Source organism: Salvelinus alpinus, chromosome 21 (genome assembly GCF_045679555.1).
Source record: "Salvelinus alpinus chromosome 21, SLU_Salpinus.1, whole genome shotgun sequence".
Lineage (NCBI taxonomy): Eukaryota > Metazoa > Chordata > Actinopteri > Salmoniformes > Salmonidae > Salvelinus > Salvelinus alpinus.
Genome location: NC_092106.1, coordinates 8,655,490 through 8,674,402, shown reverse-complemented (window position 1 = coordinate 8,674,402; position 18,913 = coordinate 8,655,490). Strand labels below are relative to the sequence as shown.

The following is an 18,913-nucleotide window of genomic DNA, read 5'->3' as shown; positions in this document are numbered from 1 at the left end:
GTTGAAGGGTGCAACCAAATCTGCAGCGTTCAACAGTTGCATCAATAGCACAAATTTTCCGGCAAAACAACAGGTGAGATGTGCATCCTTCAATGATAATTGAACTACATATTACAGTACAATACAGTAGGTTCACATTTTTACATGTACTGACATTTTGAATTATATTGATTTTCTGTTTTTCAGTCGGATCCAAAGGTTGCCTCCCAGAAGCAGAAGCAGAAGCTTCTGAAGCAGAATATTATCAGATGCGCAGGAAATTGCCATTGTTGACATGGTAATTGGCAACAATGCAATAAAACTGCGGGAAATTCGGGACAGAGTGCTGACAGACAATATCACTTTTGGGAATGTAAATATGGTCAGCACAATGACAATTGCCAGAGTCCTAGTACCCTTTGAGAGAAACAGTGAATGTGTGAAAGAACTCTGCTATCAATATGTCTGTTCAATAACCAAACAGGGTACATACACAGCTATGCATAATGTAAAGCACTGTAAAACTGTGGATTTACTGTATTTTAGAGAGTAATGGAGATGGAAGCCAGGCAAACTGCCCATACATTCATCTTTGTGGGTGAAGCTGGATTCAACCTGGCAAAAACACACCGCATGGGGAAGAAATGTGATTGGACAGAGAGCAACCGTGAATGCCCCAGGCCAGAGAGGAGCTAACATCACAATATGTGCAGCACTGTCCAATGATGGTTTGCTGTTACACAAACCACTCATTGGCCACTACAATACAGAGAGACTAATTTATTTTCTGGATGACCTGCATAATCAACTTGTGCCAGCGAAGGAGAGAGAGGCAAGAAACTCCCCTACCTCGTTGTTGTGTGGGATAATGTGTCATTCCACCACTCTGCTGCAGTCACAGACTGGTTTGCTGCAGATCCCAGGATGTCAGTACTATTCTTGCTACCATACTCCCCCTTCCTAAACCCCATAGAGGAGTTTTTCTCTGCGTGGAGGTGGAAGGTTTATGACCACCATCCACATGACCAGATGTCCTTACTGGATGCCATGAATGCGGGGTGCGGAGATACTTCTCCTGAAACTGCCAGGGTTGGATTAGACATTCCAGAAGATACTTTCCAAGATGAATCACCAGAAAGACATAAGATGTGATGTTGAGGAGAACTTGTGGCCAAATGGAGGAGGGAGAACTAGAGCCCTCACAGTACTCTACAGTATTAGTGACTATACTACACATGTTGATGAGAACTAGAACCTTCACAGTACTCTACAGTATGAGTGATTATACTATACATGTTGGTGAGAACTAGAACCCTCACAGTACTCTACAGTATGAGTGATTATACTATACATGTTGATGAGAACTACAACCCTCACAGGTATTCTACAGTATTAGTGATTATACTACACATGTTGATGAGAACTAGAACCTTCACAGTACTCTACAGTATGAGTGATTATACTATACATGTTGGTGAGAACTAGAACCCTCACAGTACTCAACAGTATTAGTGACTATATTACACATGTTGATGAGAACTAGGACCCTCACAGTACTGTACAGTATGAGTGATTATACTATACATGTTGATGAGAACCAGAACCCTCACAGTACTCTACAGTATGAGTGATTATACTACACATGTTGATGAGAACCAGAACACTCACAGTTCTGTACAGTATGAGGGATTATACTACACATGTTGATGAGAACTAGAACCCTCACAGTACTCTACAGTATGAGTGATTATACTATACATGTTGATGAGAACTAGAACCCTCACAGGTATTCTACAGTATTAGTGATTATACTACACATGTTGATGAGAACTAGAACCCTCACAGTACTCTACAGTATGAGTGATTATACTATACATGTTGATGAGAACTAGAACCCTCACAGTACTGTACAGTATTAGTGATTATACTATACATGTTGATGAGAACTAGAACACTCACAGTTCTGTACAGTATGAGGGATTATACTACACATGTTGATGAGAACTAGAACCCTCACAGTACTCTACAGTATTAGTGATTATACTGTACATGTTGATGAGAACTAGAACCCGCACAGTACTGTACAGTATGAGTGATTATACTATACATCTTGATGAGAACTAGAACCCCCACAGTACTCTACAGTATGAGTGAGTATACTATACATGTTGATGAGAACTAGAACCCTCACAGTACTGTACAGTATGAGTGATTATACTATACATGTTGATGAGAACTAGAACCCTCACAGTACTCTACAGTATGAGTGATTATACTATACATGTTGATGAGAACTAGAACCCTCACAGTACTCTACAGTATTAGTGATTATACTATACATGTTGATGAGAACTTTATCCCTCACAGTACTGTACAGTATGAGTGATTATACTATACATGTTGATGAGAACTTTAACCCTCACAGTACTCTACAGTATTAGTGATTATACTATACATGTTGATGAGAACTAGAACCCTCACAGTACTGTACAGTATGAGTGATTATACTATACATGTTGATGAGAACTAGAACCCTCACAGTACTGTACAGTATGAGTGATTATACTATACATGTTGATGAAAACTAGAACCCTCACAGTACTGTACAGAATGAGTGATTATACTATACATGTTGATGAGAACTAGAACCCTCACAGTACTGTACAGTATGAGTGATTATACTATACATGTTGATGAGAACTAGAACCCCCACAGTACTGTACAGTATGAGTGATTATACTATACATGTTGATGAGAACTAGAACCCTCACAGTTCTCTACAGTATGAGTGATTATACTATAAATGTTGATGAGAACTAGAACCCTCACAGGTATTCTACAGTATTAGTGATTATACTACACATGTTGATGAGAACTAGAACCCTCACAGTACTCTACAGTATGAGTGATTATACTATACATGTTGGTGAGAACTACAACCCTCACAGTACTGTAAAGTATGAGTGATTATACTACACATGTTGATGAGAACTAGAACCCTCACATTACTCTACAGTATGAGTGATTATACTATACATGTTGATGAGAACTAGAACCCTCACAGTACTGTACAGTATTAGTGATTATACTACACATGTTGATGAGAACTAGAACACTCACAGTTTTGTACAGTATGAGTGATAATACTATACATGTTGATGAGAACTAGAACCCTCACAGTACTGTACAGTATTAGGGATTATACTATACATGTTGATGAGAACTAGAACACTCACAGTTCTGTACAGTATGAGTGATTATACTATACATGTTGATGAGAACTAGAACCCTCACAGTACTGTACAGTATTAGTGATTATACTATACATCTTGATGAGAACTAAAACCCCCACAGTACTCTACAGTATGAGTGAGTATACTATACATGTTGATGAGAACTAGAACCCTCACAGTACTGTACAGTATGAGTGATTATACTATACATGTTGATGAGAACTAGAACCCTCACAGTACTCTACAGTATGAGTGATTATACTATACATGTTGATGAGAACTAGAACCCTCACAGTACTGTACAGTATGAGTGATTATACTATACATGTTGATGAGAACTAGAACCCTCACAGTACTCTACAGTATGAGTGATTATACTATACATGTTGATGAGAACTAGAACCCTCACAGTACTCTACAGTATGAGTGATTATACTATACATGTTGATGAGAACTAGAACCCTCACAGTACTCTACAGTATGAGTGATTATACTATACATGTTGATGAGAACTAGAACCCTCACAGTACTGTACAGTATGAGTGATTATACTATGCATGTTGATGAGAACTAGAACCCTCACAGTACTGTACATTATGAGTGATTATACTATACATGTTGATGAGAACTAGAAGCCTCACAGTACTGTACAGTATGAGTGATTATACTATACATGTTGATGAGAACTAGAACCCTCACAGGTATTCTACAGTATTAGTGATTATACTACACATGTTGATGAGAACTAGAACCCTCACAGTACTCTACAGTATGAGTGATTATACTATACATGTTGATGAGAACTAGAACCCTCACAGGTATTCTACAGTATTAGTGATTATACTACACATGTTGATGAGAACTAGAACCCTCACAGTACTCTACAGTATGAGTGATTATACTATACATGTTGATGAGAACCAGAACCCTCACAGTACTCTACAGTATTAGTGATTATACTATACATGTTGGTGAGAACTAGAACCCTCACAGTACTCTACAGTATTAGTGATTATACTATACATGTTGATGAGAACTAGAACCCTCACAGTCTTGTACAGTATGAGTGATTATACTATACATGTTGATGAGAACTAGAACCCCCACAGTACTGTACAGTATGAGTGATTATACTATACATGTTGATGAGAACTAGAACCCTCACAGTACTGTACAGTATTAGTGATTATACTACACATGTTGATGAGAACTAGAACCCTCACAGTACTCTACAGTATGAGTGATTATACTATACATGTTGATGAGAACTAGAACACTCACAGTACTCTACAGTATGAGTGATTATACTACACATGTTGATGAGAACTAGAACCCTCACAGTACTGTACAGTATGAGGGATTATACTACACATGTTGATGAGAACTAGAACCCTCACAGTACTGTACAGTATGCGTGGTTATACTATACATGTTGATGAGAACTAGAACCCTCACAGTACTGTACAGTATGAGTGATTATACTATACATGTTGATGAGATCTTTAACCCTCACAGTACTCTACAGTATGAGTGATTATACTATACATGTTGATGAGAACTAGAACCCTCACAGTACTGTACAGTATGAGTGATTATACTACACATGTTGATGAGAACTAGAACCCTCACAGTACTCTACAGTATTAGTGATTATACTATACATGTTGATGAGAACTAGAACACTCACAGTACTCTACAGTATGAGTGATTATACTACACATGTTGATGAGAACTAGAACCCTCACAGTACTGTACAGTATGAGTGATTATACTACACATGTTGATGAGCCCTAGAACCCTCACAGTACTGTACAGTATGAGTGATTATACTATACATGTTGATGAGAACTAGAACCCTCACAGTACTGTACAGTATGAGTGATTATTCTACACATGTTGATGAGAACTAGAACCCTCACAGTACTGTACAGTATGAGTGATTATACTATACATGTTGATGAGAACTAGAACCCTCACAGTACTGTACAGTATGAGTGATTATACTATACATGTTGATGAGAACTAGAACCCTCACAGTACTCTACAGTATGAGTGATTATACTATACATGTTGATGAGAACTAGAACCCTCACAGTACTGTACAGTATTAGTGATTATACTATACATGTTGATGAGAACTAGAACCCTCACAGTACTGTACAGTATTAGTGGTTATACTATACATGTTGATGAGAACTAGAACCCTCACAGTACTCTACAGTATTAGTGATTATACTATACATGTTGATGAGAACTAGAACCCCCACAGTACTCTACAGTATGCGTGGTTATACTATACATGTTGATGAGAACTAGAACCCTCACAGTACTCTACAGTATTAGTGATTACAGTGATCCCTCGCCACTTCGCGGTTCACTTATCGCGGATTCGCTATTTCGCGGATTTTCATAATGCATTTTTTATTTTTTATGCGTGGTTATACTATACTGTCCTTATGAAAATAACTAGAACCCTCACAGTACTGTACAGTATGAGTGATTATACTATACATGTTGATGAGAACTAGAACCCTCACAGTACTGTACAGTATGCGTGGTTATACTATACATGTTGATGAGAACTAGAACCCTCACAGTACTGTACTCTACAGTATGAGTGATTATACTACACATGTTGATGAGAACTAGAACCCTCACAGTACTGTACAGTATGAGTGATTATACTACACATGTTGATGAGCCCTAGAACCCTCACAGTACTGTACAGTATGAGTGATTATACTATACATGTTGATGAGAACTAGAACCCTCACAGTACTGTACAGTATGAGTGATTATACTACACATGTTGATGAGAACTAGAACCCTCACAGTACTGTACAGTATGAGTGATTATACTATACATGTTGATGAGAACTAGAACCCTCACAGTACTGTACAGTATGAGTGATTATACTATACATGTTGATGAGAACTAGAACCCTCACAGTACTCTACAGTATTAGTGATTATACTATACATGTTGATGAGAACTAGAACCCTCACAGTACTCTACAGTATTAGTGATTATACTATACATGTTGATGAGAACTAGAACCCTCACAGTACTGTACAGTATGAGTGATTATACTATACATGTTGATGAGAACTAGAACCCTCACAGTACTGTACAGTATGCGTGGTTATACTATACATGTTGATGAGAACTAGAACCCTCACAGTACTGTACAGTATGAGTGATTATACTATACATGTTGATGAGAACTAGAACCCTCACAGTACTGTACAGTATGCGTGGTTATACTATACATGTTGATGAGAACTAGAACCCTCACAGTACTGTACAGTATTAGTGATTATACTACACATGTTGATGAGAACTAGAACCCTCACAGTACTCTACAGTATTAGTGGTTATACTACACATGTTGTTGATGTTTTTGTTGTTGTAATTATTATTGCAGCCCTGGAATTTCAGGAATTTGTTTTTTGTTTCAACTTTACTACATGCAAAGATATAGAAACAATTAAAGCTATTGAAGCAAATTGCTGCATTTTTTTTTTCATTCTTGTTACATATATTTTAGTACAGTCGATAAAGTGAAAAGGTGTTATTCTTATTCTATAATGAAATACTGATTTATGTGAAAAATCATTTGAAGAGAAAAGTTCATCATTTGTGTAATGCTCCCTGTTGTTAGTGTTTTTAGGTCAGTGTGTTATGAGTGACAACGTACGCTTTCTGAGTGAGAACTGTTGCCAGTGTTATGGTCGAACGAGCTTATTCTGAGACATGTATGAGGTGTTCTGTTGGTCTGAGTGAGTTTTGGAGGTGAGATGAACTGTTTGGACAAGATGCATGTTGGTAATGCAGACAGCGTGAAGAGTTTTGAAAAAGTGACTTCGGTATTGACCGATGCTTGTTTGCAATTGAAAAAAACTGTAAGAGTAGACATGGCAAATATCATGAGTAACTCATTCTAGCAACTGATTGAAAACTCTGATTGAGCTATTATAACCCTCTGCATGTCTCCACAGCCTTGGTACACCCCACATTGATGTGTTGTCGACTCCCCATGTGCAAGGATCTCAAGAGTAAGTTAGTTACTCCACAACAGGTAACATAACTACTGAATATCTACCTGCAGAGACAGTTCTCCACCAGAGTTGCAACTCCATTGAATCTAAAGGGCAGCCTGACTTCTATTCTGAAAATGTTTTTGCAGGGTGGCCTACATAGCTCTATCTGTGTGCTGTGTGCTGTTGCTGGGCAGGGGGAGCCATTTTCCTCAGGTTCCAGTGCATGATGGGAAACAGTGGTTGGCGCCAGACAGTGTCAGGGCCCAGTAGCAATCTAATCACTCCAGTCTCAGCAGGGAGCTCAGCCACCACAGCCACTCCGGATGGACTCAGGCTGCAGGTAGTAAAAGCCTGCTTTAACCCACCCACCACCTGATCAATGAGTGCAAAGGTTCAGGAAAGAGAAGGAAAGTCTGTCTGTCTGTCTGTCTGTCTGTCTGTGTGTGTGTGACATGGGAGTGCAAGGCTGAGCTGAGAGGATGGGAAGAGAGGAGATGGGAAATGGGAGTGTGATGTTTTTAAGTAAAATATATTTGCCGTCAGGTATTGATCAGGTGATCAATTGAAGCAATTAGCGGTTGATGCAAGTTTGCTGAGCCACCGTTATTCTCTCCTCACAGCACTCAACGCACAATGCATTGCAGAGCCTCATATGATGTATTCCCTTTCATTGGGAATACATCAAGTGCAGTATTACAAGAGGGATGCAGCTCTCACACTCCAAAGACTCAAGGCTCACACCTACTGGTTATGTTGTGTTCTTTCTGACACATGGACGACTCTATGGCCCTAATAGAAAAATAGGGCTAGGAGAAGTCATATGCCGTATCTGTGAGAGAGAGGGTGAGAAAGAGAGAGGTAGAGAGATAGTGAGAGAGAGGGTGTGTATGTGTGTGCTTGCGTGCATGCTTGCTTCTCTCTATTCAGCTCATCTCTTTTTTATTGAATTAAAAAAGCGGATGTAGTAAAAAGTTGATTTTAATTACCCTGGGCATTATTTCACTGGACTGCTGTTCAGAGGTATTAAAATTCTCCACAGTAATTAGCCAGCAGAGTAAATTGTATGTGGAAGATATTAAATCAATGGTAATTTCATAGTGAGCACATTATATGTGAAATGGCTGTAGTGCAAATCTGCTAACTAGATTAATAAGATTCAATTTTTTTAGGTGTGGGATAAAGTTTCATTTACGCTTTAATGCCGCAAAACCCAGAGCGTTGGCAATAAACTATTTTTATCCAATACCCTTTATCCTTTTGTTTTGGATTTGAAATGATCTGAGAATCTCAAGAATGGAGCAATATCAGTCCTTGGAGACACAAATGAGTGATTAGCACTTGACAGGCTGCGGGTTATGTCAAAGTGTTGACGAAGTGACGTTAGAAAATGAATGGTTTCTGAGATGTGAGCGAGAAGCTCAGAATTCTCAGTCACTCTCTCTCCTGTCCTCAATCTTAGGCTATTTGAATGTATTGTGCCTTTGGATATTGAAGCAGGAATGAGCAATGGATATGCCATTACATTTCCTTGTCACCGAGATGAGATTGAAAACTGCATTCCGACACACACAGGAAGAATATGACGCACTCTGAAGCAAAGCTAGAATGATGTGATTGGAACTAACATTAAATGCAAATGTGATCAGAATGTTATTAAACAGGGAGATATCAATTTACGATGATACTGTTCTTGCAGTGAAATGTCAAAATCGCCCTCTAGTGGCCTCATGGTGGAATGTCATAATTTCATCATTAACCCTTTGACACGTACGAACACACGGGTGTGATCATTCTACAGTAGTCCCAGCAGCGTACGCTCAAACCAGTGTGCTTAGAACACTTATTTAGAACCTCCAGTTACGATTGACGCAACAGTCTGCATTTGAGCTGGCCACACAGTTTTTTCACAGAAACGTATTGCACAAACACAGTCTTTACAACGTTATGTCCTCAATGTGAGCAACTTATTTTTGATCTGACAGACGTTTACTTGACAACCAGAATGCATTGTACTGTATGATGTCAACAAACATGGCGTCACACATATCTGGCAATTAGCTTCACTTTAACTATTTGTTTTACACACATCATATGTGTCCATTAAAATCTATGCAAGAATTGGAATGCATGATTTGTCATCAGTACTTGAAAAGATGTGAATAAAACAGTAAATGCATTATGCTCCATACATACATTTGGTGTGTTACAGTAGAAATGGCAACACGACATACAGAAACTATAATGATTTTATTTTTATGAATTTTTAAAAACTTTTATTTCACTTGGCAAGTCATGATAGCGTAATAAGATACTTACTTTGATAGGAATGCACACATGTCCAAAGTTATTATTAGTTGTGAAGGCAATGCGGGCGCCTGCTGGAAAATGTGCCAGGGAGGAAAAAGTTTGTGCTTGGGCTCTCCTCGAAGAGAGAAGTTTGTCCTGCTCAGTAATGCCTCAAATGTAAATTGTCCGCAACAGTGAAATGGGCTACTTCTATGGGAATTTATGAGGGGGCGGAACACCCCTCAATTTAAAATGTTGTTAGAAAATAAAACTTGTTAGAAAATCATTTGAAATTGACAAGTTGAAACATAGCCTACAGATAATTAGCAGGCAGCGTGCTTTGGTTTGAGGGCAGCGTAGGTTAACTTTCCTGTTGCGCAACAATCCGATTTTAGAACGGTCAGTGCATTCTGACAGCACACGATAAAAAAACACGCTGCGGCGACCATGAGAGATATTTGGAACTCACTAAAAATCGCTAGTCTCTATGTCAAATGTTTGTGTTATATTTCAGTCTTCTGTGATGTATATAAAGTCTAATATTGGGATGCAAACTCAAAATATAATACATTTAAACTACATCTGACATGGTACAAGTGTCTTCTTTTTTTAAGCCCGTAACCATGTGTGTGAGGTGTATACTTTTGTTTCAAAGCAGATTTGTTTAAGACTACCAAGAAACACTCTGTATGACCCTGATTTAGCCCACTGCAGTAAAAGGTTGATGAAATAAGGGAGAAGCACGAATCTAATGCGTGAATAGAACCTTGCAGTCCAGAGACGGGCACGTTAGCAAGAAAGCTAGCTCCCTTGGGTGAGTGGTAATTGTGCTTATCAACGCCACAGTCATTACAATACAATGGGGTTAGTGTGTAATGTTAACGCAGTATGAAAAACGTAACCATCTCTGGTTACTATGCTGCTGTAGCTGGCAAACAACACACCTCCGTCTGCACATACATATGCATACACACGAGATATTCAATAATCCAGTCCTTTTTAGATGGCCTAATATATTTTGTTCTGGCTGAAATGAGGCTGTGCTCCATGGCTAATTGCTTCTCTTTCCAGGTGTCTGCTCCTACATGACTGGGCCACTGTGCTATTAAACAGGCTCATTAAAACCTCATGTAGTATCAAGCCTCTCTCCACCTGGACGTGATCGCCTTCGGCTGCTCATCTCCAGACCTTAGCCATTATACAGTACATTCGGAAAGCTACGGCCTTATTCTAAAATGGATGAAATCGTTTTTTCCCCTATTCAATCTACAAACAATACCCCATAATGACAAAGCAAAAACAGGTTTTAAGAAGTTAGCACTTTTTTTTTTTTTTTTTTTTAAATACTGAAATATAACATTTACATAAGTATTCAGACCCTTTACTCAGTACTTTGTTGAAGCACCTTTGGCAGTGATTACAGCCTTGAGTCTTCTTGGGTATGGCACTACAAGCTTGGTACACCTGTATTTGGGGAGTTTCACCAATTCTTCTCTGCACATCCTCTCAAGCTGCCTCAGGTTGGACGGAGAGCATTACTGCACAACTATTTTCAGGTCTCTCCAGAGATGTTCGATGGGGTTCAAGTCCGGCCTCTGGCTGGGCCACTCAAGGACATTCAGAGATTTGTCCCGAAGCCACTCCTGCATTGTCTTGGCTGTGTGCTTAGGGTCGTTGTCCTGTTGGAAGGTTAATATTCTCCCCAGTCTGAGTCCTGAACGCACTGGAGCAGGTTTTCATCAAGGATCTCTCTGTACTTTGCTCCGTTCATCTTTCCCTCGATCCTGACTGGTCTCCCCGTCCCTGCCACTGAAAAACATCTCCACAGCATGATGCTGCCACCACCATGCTTCACCGTAGGGATGGTGTCAGGTTTCCTACAGACGTGACGCTTCGCATTTAGGCCAAAGACTTCAATCTTGGATTCATCAGACCAGAACATCTGAGAGTCCTTTAGGTGCCTTTTGGAAAACTCCAAGCGGACTGTCGTGTGCCTTTTACTGAGGCGGCCTGATTGGTGGAGTGCTGCAGAGATGGTGTCCTTCTGCAAGGTTCTTCCATCTCCACAAAGGAACTCTAGACCTCTGTCAGAGTGACAATCGGGTTCTTGGTCACCTCTCTGACCAAGGCCCTTCTTCCCCGATCGCTCAGTTTGGCCGTACGTCCGCTCTAGGAAGAGTCTTGGTGGTTCCAAATTCTTCCATTTAAGAGTGATGGAGGCCACTGTGTTCTTGGGGACCTTCAATTCTGCAGACATTGTTTGGTACCCTTCCTCAGATTTGTGCCTCGACACAATCCTGTCTCGGAGCTCTACGGACAATTCCTTCGACCTCATGGCTTGGTTTTTGCTTTGACATGCACTGTCCACTGTGGGACCTGATATACACAGGTGTTTGCCTTTCCAAATCATGTCCAATAAATTGAATTTACCACAGGTGGACTCCAATCAGGTTCGCTTTGTCATTTTGTGGTATTGTGTGTAGATTGGTGAGAAACAAAAATATTGAATCCATTTTAAAATAAGGTAATGTAACAAAATGTGGAAAAAGTCAAGGGGTATGAATACATTCCGAATGCACTGTAAAGTATGTAGAGGCAGGCATGGCTACTGTAGGTGTGCACTCCTCTCACATGGAACACACATTCATGTTCTAGTAGTCTGAGAAGAAATTTGATTGCACAATAAATCCTGGCCATGTTTCCAAACAGTCAAAGCAAACATATTCCAAATAAAACACTGTGATGAGGTATAATGGGGATTAAACAATGCAGGGTACCACAGCGCTCCTCTACTGTCCAGAATGGATGCAGTACCTCTCCAGTTTCATAGCTACATATTGATGAAAGCCATTGATTGAAAAAGGAGTCAATTTGCCTAGCTTGTGCCTTAGGCCAGCACTATACTGCAGCGTTAAGGATCTGTATATTGCACCTGCGGCTATAGTCTCTAGACTAGTCTGTGTTAGTGAGTCTAACTGGTATCCTTGGAGATCATGGCCATGATGGTAGGCTGGGGTGGGATGAGGGTCGGGAGGAGGATCACTGACCTTTATGCTGCAGGCTCTCACAGGGGAAGCGAGAGGAGAAAATGGGTTGTCCTCTTGTTCATTAGCCAGAGTAGCCATTTGTCCACGTCTTGGCGTAATAGTGAGACTACCTCCCGGCCGCTGGAGCCCTGCTGATGGATGGCGGCGGTTGAGAATGGAAGCACCAATCGTCTATAGGGCCCTATCATGGTCCCATCATCCTCCCACTAGGCCGACACTGAGTGACACCGCAGGGACGGCCCTACCTTGTCCCCGGCAACCATTTGTTTTGTCTACCGTTGACCTGGCTCTAAGTGGGAGGATGGAGCATGGAGAACCAAGCAGCGTTGGACTAAGAGCACCTTATAAAATGGTTGACAGAGGAATCACGGGAGAGGAATGCTTATTGCTTATAGTACATGCATGGTCAAGTAGACACATTGGTAAAAGATTATCTCACACATTACACATTTTTGATCTCGCATTGATCCTCGTTCAACTAAGCGCGCGGTCACAGAAGAAGACGAAAGCAGTTTAGATTGAACTGCATATCAACCTTTCATCAACCAACCAGTAGGGACTTGACAATCCATGTATTTCCATGTCCTATTTCTGAGTCATTTCTAATGGATAACGAGGCTGTTAGCCAGCAATAAAGGCAGACAGCTCAAGAGAGTATTATCCTCCACATGAATCTCCCCTCTGCAGATCTTAGACACCTCTATTGCCTCTGGTGGAAATATGATCTGGAGGGCTGTGCCCGCTGTTGTGATTTACGAGCTGGAGGGAAAGGTAATCATGACCTCTCTTCCACACCCAGTGTCTTGTCTCCTCGCTGATTACTCTCTGATGTACAATGTCAGCAATGATGGCGTTATTGTTTTGATTTCTCGCCATCGAGAATCTCCTTTAAACCAGGGGTGACCGACCCGTCATTGCATTCATCTTTAGAACAACAACATATTTACCGAGTACGTTCACTGTTGCCAGCTCATATCATTACACGCACACCTTTGTAATGGATGCAACACCATTATTTTCTGTAATGATGTCAACCATGGCCTATTTCAGAATGCATAAAACGAAGCTTGTCGGCTCCAGACACTGACTAATGTGGGTCGTAACCCACTCTACGGGAGAGTATGGGTATGTGTGCACATTGAAGCTTAGTGTTAAAAAAAAACTCAGTCCCACTTTAAACAAACAACTACTGTATTCATAAAGGTTTTGGAGCAGGAGCTGCTGTGTCACATTTTATACAGCGAGACAAACATACATTATTTGTGAAGAATATGTCATGAGTAATGCTCTCTAAAGCCTTTATAACTAGCTGTTTGTTTAAGTTATGACCAAATGCTCCTACCAAATGCACCAACCTCTCCAATATTGTACATTAAGGGGAAAGAAAGAGGGAAAGAGAGAAGGAGGATGGTCGAGGTGAAACTGATGGCTGAGCTCGGCAGCCATGCTCAGTGATAGTGAGGGTGGGATCAATGGTGGAGGAGACTACTGAGGGTCAGTGGGCAGCTAGATCACAAAAGAACAGCCAGCAGCCCTAAAGAGTTATTGAGGGCCTGCCAGCTCACTGAGAAGGGCTAGCAAGGCCTCACTGCATGTGGATGAAACCGTCATCAAAAGGGGATTAGGACCCAAGCTGTGGTGGTGATGGCCACACACCTTAATTCACACAGAGGGACATATGATTGTAGACCTGATGGACAGACAGTTCAAATAATCCAAAAGTTATACCATATTCAAGGACATCCTGAATATCTGAGAGTGAGCCTTTGTTTGAAAACAAAACATTATACATACTGTATAATTTCATTACACATTTGTTATATAATTTATTTCCATTAAGCAATTGCAGGGCACCACTCTAACCAATCATGAGGCAAAAATAAATATACTGAACAAACAATGATACAGAAACTCTTTTCCCATCTGCATTGGAATTTCCAGCAAATTTAACCTACACATCCATTACTAGTTAATGACCTCACATTTATGCATGTATGGTTTTTATAGGGCAGCAGTTAGCCTAGCGGTTAGTGTGTAGGGCCAGTAATGGAAAGGTCCCTGGTTTGAATACCTGAGCTGACAAAGTGAAAATCTGTTGATGTGCCCTTGAGCAAGGCACTTAACCCTAATTTGCTCCCGGGTCGCCGTACTACTATAGCTGTAAAACAACACATTTCACTGCACCTATCCGGTGCCACCCCGTTGAGTTTGGTTTACGCATTCATTTCATGCCATTTTGCGGATGGGAAATGCCACCCTTTCTGCATGAGTTCTGCCCACATCTGAAGAAACAGAGTCCACGTTGCACTGAACAAAAACCACATAAGAGTTCATCAACTCGACTAAGCTACTGAGTGGGGCCCGTACATTTCCTCTATACCAGTCCCAAAAGAGGATTACACTGGCCCAAAACAATGAGAAAAGAAACCCTAGCCAATTACAACAGTACAGTATGGGCTGTAGCCGCAATGCTGTAGATTTGCGGTTCACACAGAGTCTATTTTTATCTTAATGCTGACAGCAACCATCCCACTGTTCATACAACGGTGATCGAGATAATTGGGCACCATTTATCCACGGTCTCTCTCAAAGACTTAGACATTTTCCCCAGTGATGCCTTATAGAGCAATGATGGTAGCAACAGAATGCAATCTATCCATTTTCTCCCCTTGCAATTCCCCATTTCAAATCTGGATAGTGCTCCAGCATGGGGACATTCTTTACAGGAGTTGAATCAGAGGGCGACATTTACAAACCAAGAAAGCAGGGAGGAGACTGAAACAAGTGAGTGTGACTATTTCAGGTTTATTTCCATGTGGGGTAGTTCCGACCAGTTATTTAACATGTGCCTAGTCTTCAGCTTTGACGGAATGAAGGGAAGGCTGGGAGAATCTCCCTTGAGCTATCGCTGCGTGTGTATTGTGTTTGACAGCTTTCTGAATGCCAGACTCTATGGATCAAAGCAGGCTGTAACAGTGAAGCTAATCCATTAAAACCTGATCTGCCTCACAAAAGAGCAAGACTAGGGCCCTGTTAGGTCCCTACCTTCTCACTGACTCCAACTTCACAGCTGCCTCAAATGGTAACAGACACAACAGGACTGCACAGCTCTCACTTATCACACTGTGGGATAGTCAAGGGCATGAACTGTTGTTGTGTTGGACTGGGGAGGTGTGGTCTTGACTGGGGAGGGAACGAGGAGAGAGAGCGGATCCGTACCTCTCAGAATGTCTATTCCACCATAATGGGCTACTCTGTTCTAATTCTCACCCTACTGACAGAGAGCCCGCTCTGGGCAAGGCACAGAACACCAGACAGCCTGAAGTAGCCAGGTACAAATGCATTTTGGTTGGCACCAGCTATGTCCACCTAATCCCACCCATGGGTTACTGGTTGGAACACACACACACACCCACAGCACACACAAACACACACACATACAAGCCATCAAACACAAACACATGTGCACACACACACACACTGCTAGAAATGTGTCAACATGTTTTTTCCTGAGCTACAGCAATACATAAACAATAACCTAGACTGAAACAAACACACACACATACAAGCCCACAAACGTATGCATACACAAACATGTGCACACACACACAAACACACTGCTAGAAATGTGTCAACATGTTTTTTCCTGAGCTACAGCAGTACATAAACAATAACCTAGACTGAAACAAACACACACAAAAACCACACACACACACACACACACACACACACACACACACACACACACACACACACACACACACACACACACACACACACACACACACACACACACACACACACACACACACACACACACACACACACACACAACTCTAACACCAGGCAGCAAAAAGCGGTCTTCAGCTATTGACTAGTCAAAAAAGGCATCTGGGCTTTTTATGAGGTTTACAATGAAACCTGCAGATTGCACAAATTAGGCCAAAATGAAATCATAGACCATATGAATGGAAAAAACCCCGAGTTGAATTGTTTTATTATAGGCCTATCTTGTGTCTATTAGTCTACAGGGTCTGAATATTATTGAGAGCCTTTCATATTCAGTTCACCAATAGTCATCCTCTATGCCACAGACAAACCCATCCATATTTGACACTAGAATAGGCCACCACAGGTGCTCGCTGGCCTAGAGGCAAGGCTGTCACAATGCAGACCAAAATGCTAATTAGTGCACGTTAGACACACGTCATATTTCAGAAAGGCTATCAGATCTGTGTCAGATTTGACCTTCGAATCGAACGACGCCCTAATCGCTGATGCATGAAGATTGGTGATTTAGCTGTGTTTTAATGACATTGTAGCCCAGATAGAAGCATACTCACTACATGTCGTACATGAGAGTATGTAGGCTAGGTGCTGAGTGGCTTTGTGTCTGTGTGTGAGGCCGTCTCTGTGAGAATAAGTGTGTGGGTGTGAAGTGATATAAAGTAGAGCACCTTGTAATGTTCCATATGACCGTTATCGTTGCACACACATCGCCTCAGTCACTGTTATCTATCTCTCGTTAGTTTATGCAGCAGATAACGAATATACTAATGACTATTCATTTGATCATGATGCAGCGTACATTATATCAGCGCCCCCCAGCTCTCAAAACCGTGAAGTTTCAAGGATACCGTTTCGGGAGCTCTCCATTGTACTGAGAGTCAGTACATATAGCCCACCCGTTTAGTGAATTCAATGTTAACGTTTAGAGAGCTGTCCATGGTGCTGAAAAGTATCACCCAGCCACTTCGGGCAGCTAGTTCTGATTTCAGTGAAGCCTTCCCAACCACATTCCTTGCTGTTTCTTTCGCCCCTAATCAGTATTGTACAGGACTATATAGCTATTCACTGCAAGACTGTTGATGACACAGAAGCAAATTATATATCCCTAAAATGCGTTGTCATTCCAACAGAGTTATCGCATTCCAGTGCGGTCAGTATTGCAGGCAGCTCTGGCAACCACCAAGCACAAATTTCGTAAATGACATCAATTAGGCCTAAACATGTTTTAGTGTTTCTCTCACTTTTGTACATCATTGAGACACTGCGTGAAATATGTTGCATTGATAACGTAAATATGCTATACAAAACACACATTAACATACTAATGCATTATTGGTTAGAATGGAAAACATACTCATTCGTGCACAAATAGGCTATATTTAATCAAATGAATGTCAAATATTAGAATGCATATGTTGGCACAATGATGACGTTGCAGGCTATCATCAGTAGGGCATGTCGGTAAATCTTCAACTAATAAAAATGCAGCAACGTTCAGGGAGGGCTGTTCTCATGCGAAATTGCATCCCAAGTCGCAGAAACCGACGTTTAATTTTCGAACACATTTTAAATATGATTAATGCATGATCAATTAGCCTACCTTTTTGGTTTGAGCCCTCTCTCCGGTCCCTCAAAGTCGAAAGATCCCGCTGTCGAACGCACGGTGCCTGGCGATCAGCGTCCAACTTTGCGCTTCTGTCCTCACACAGAGGGATCCGCTCTTGCCCAGGGTGAAACTGAGGCGGCGGGGTTGCTCTATAGCAGCGCCAGTCGGGCAGCGCAGGGAAATGTCTGAGCGCGAAAAGACGCACACCCAGACAGGAGACAAGCTTCAGGTACCGCCAACGGTCACAGGTATAGCAAACACTTACTGGAAAACACACAGGAATAACAAATCTATAATTGAAATACTGGAAGGCTACTACTATAAGGTGGTTTTAGTCCATCTCTTCGGTTTCATCTGTGCTGGGTAGCAATGCCTCTTCCCACCTCTGTTGCAATGCACAATGTCCTTGACTAACATGCTGATCACATTTATCCAATGGTCCCTGGCACGACGTTCTTTTGAAACGTGATGTTTTCCGTTCCCCAAAATATCCAAGAAATCATACAATTGTTAGAAACACACTCCAGTGAATTGAAACAGACGGTACGTTTATCCAAAAACAATCACTCGTGCATTTTGGAGAAAAATTATGCCGTAACCTTTAACTTTGTCCAAAATACAAGGTGCAGGCGTGTCCAGCGTTTCTCCAAAATCCATAACTGGGTTCCTACAACCTCCTACAACCCCAACATTTTTTTTATCCATCTATTGAAAATAAAACAATAGCCTATCAAGTGAAGGAATATCCTTTATCAAGGAATTACAGAGCTGTCTCTTGATATACGTCTCAATGAAGTTATTGGGTGAATGACAAACGACGGTGAATGATTTACTCGACAATTCGCCCGGATGGCTTCTGTTGATCATCCCTAGGTGAACGAGCGGGTGGGGTGAGATGCAATCTCAGCTCGGGACTTGCAGCGGCACGCCCA

The 18,913-nt window shown here is 41.2% G+C and overlaps 1 protein-coding gene across 1 annotated transcript in view; it reads right to left on the bottom strand.

Moving 5' to 3' along the window:
* LOC139547737 (leucine-rich repeat and fibronectin type III domain-containing protein 1-like protein) overlaps window positions 1-18,108 on the bottom strand; it is a 142,528-nt gene extending 124,420 nt beyond the window's left edge. Inside the window, exon 1 of the mRNA XM_071356768.1 lies at window positions 17,976-18,108. The gene's annotated coding sequence lies outside the window, so the exon portion shown is untranslated. The remainder of the gene's footprint in view (window positions 1-17,975) is intronic.
* Between the last annotated feature and the right edge of the window lie 805 nt (window positions 18,109-18,913).